This window comes from Dermacentor silvarum, chromosome 2, assembly GCF_013339745.2.
Source record: "Dermacentor silvarum isolate Dsil-2018 chromosome 2, BIME_Dsil_1.4, whole genome shotgun sequence".
Classification (NCBI taxonomy): Eukaryota; Metazoa; Arthropoda; class Arachnida; order Ixodida; family Ixodidae; genus Dermacentor; species Dermacentor silvarum.
Window position 1 is genome coordinate 75,344,500 of NC_051155.1, and position 1,790 is coordinate 75,346,289.

Genomic DNA, 1,790 nt, shown 5'->3' on the forward strand with positions numbered 1-1,790 from the left:
ACATCGCTTAACCACATCTTTCCTGAGAATTTCTTCGTCAGTTCACGAGCAGTTCCCCCACGCCACCTACTCCGTACATATCTCCCCGAAGTTTATCATTGCCTTTTCGGAGACGTTTCTCGCGGTCGTACAAGAGTTTTCGGGAATCACGCTCGCACCATGTTCGCAAGATCTTTAACCCAGTCCAATATTTTTAAAACTGACAGCTGCGCCACCCGTACAATGACACTTGCTTCTGTTAAGCGATTAGTCGCGTATCCAAACTTTCCACCCGCATACGTGATGGTACCCACGTTGTTTTGTGTAGTTCTTTGGTCATCTGTATAGAAACATATCGTGATGCAAGCCGTAGCAGTAACCATGCGCCTGAAAGGTTTCTGCGTAAACCTCCCCGCACTCTAGCTTTCCTCCCGTACTATATCTAATCTTTCATTTTTCTTGCGCAAGCTCTGTAGACGCAACAGGGACGAAACGACACTGGATAGAAGCAGACACGAGTTGACGCAGTATCCGCTTCATGTCTCTTTACATACTGTGTTCGCTTCGTCCTGTAGCGTCCTACAGTACTTAGCCCAAGAAAAATGAACTCATGAACTATCCCAATACGTAGCTCTTCCAATATATCTATATCCTCCACCATACATTTACTTTTCCGTGAAAGAACCCTAGATTCATCAGTTTTCGCTAGTAAACTGATAACGAGATTAAACAAAATATGCGAGATTCAAACTGAAGCGTGGCAACTGAATTCTATCTTTCTGTTCGCATTCTGGTAATAAGCAGATGTTAACTAACTACCACACGATTTCCCTAACCTCGCACCATTGCAAACTACTCGAACATATATATTCCCTAGCATATCATGGATTACTAGAATCCATAGCATCTAAGGAATGTCGGCGTGGTTTCGGCGTGCTGTCAGCCCCTTAACTTCACTGGTGTAATTCCCGCATGAAATTTGCTCAAGCACCAGGTTTGGGTATACACGTTGACGCAGTTTTCATAGATCTGTCCAAATATTCGACACTATAGTTCACCATAAACTACTATTAACTTAGCCTCATTCTAAATAATCCGAAACTCGTAACTGGATTGCCAATTTTTCTGTCCGACCAAGCCATTCCAATAGGTACGTTATAATGCTTCTCAGTACCCTATTGCAAATGGGTACTGGCGTGCCGCGGGTTACAGTCGTCGGCCCCTTCTCTTTCTACTTTACATTATGACTTGCGTTGCCTCCCATATAAATTACCAACACACGTATATTCTGATGATGGCGTCCTCAACCACAATACGTATTATCTCCCCTGAAGGGTCATACATGTATTACATGTGATCATGCTACATGCCAGGTTACATTGTGTACACCTGGCATATGATAGAAACTTCTCCAAAACTGTTTCATTTACATTCACTAGCATTTAACTCCTTCCGTATTCTCGTACTTTTCAAGACTCCTTCTACTAGAAAGTACCCGAATATTATACCTAGTACGCTTATTCACTCACAATTTATTTCGGATCCAGCAATTGAAGTAATCTGTACTAATCTGATAATGGCATGACTGAACAACCCACTCTGTACTGCGCATGTTCCGCGATAGTACCACGACACGCAAGTCAGCGGATAAGCCCATCAACCCTCTCGCCTACATATACTCCTGTGTTTTGTGCAATAAAGCAGTTCTTGCAAAGGCTGCTGCGGCGTCTTACCGTCGGTTATTACAAAATAATAAACAAAACTCGGCTATCTCGAGCGCATATCAGCGAAGTCCTCCAAGATAACTCCTG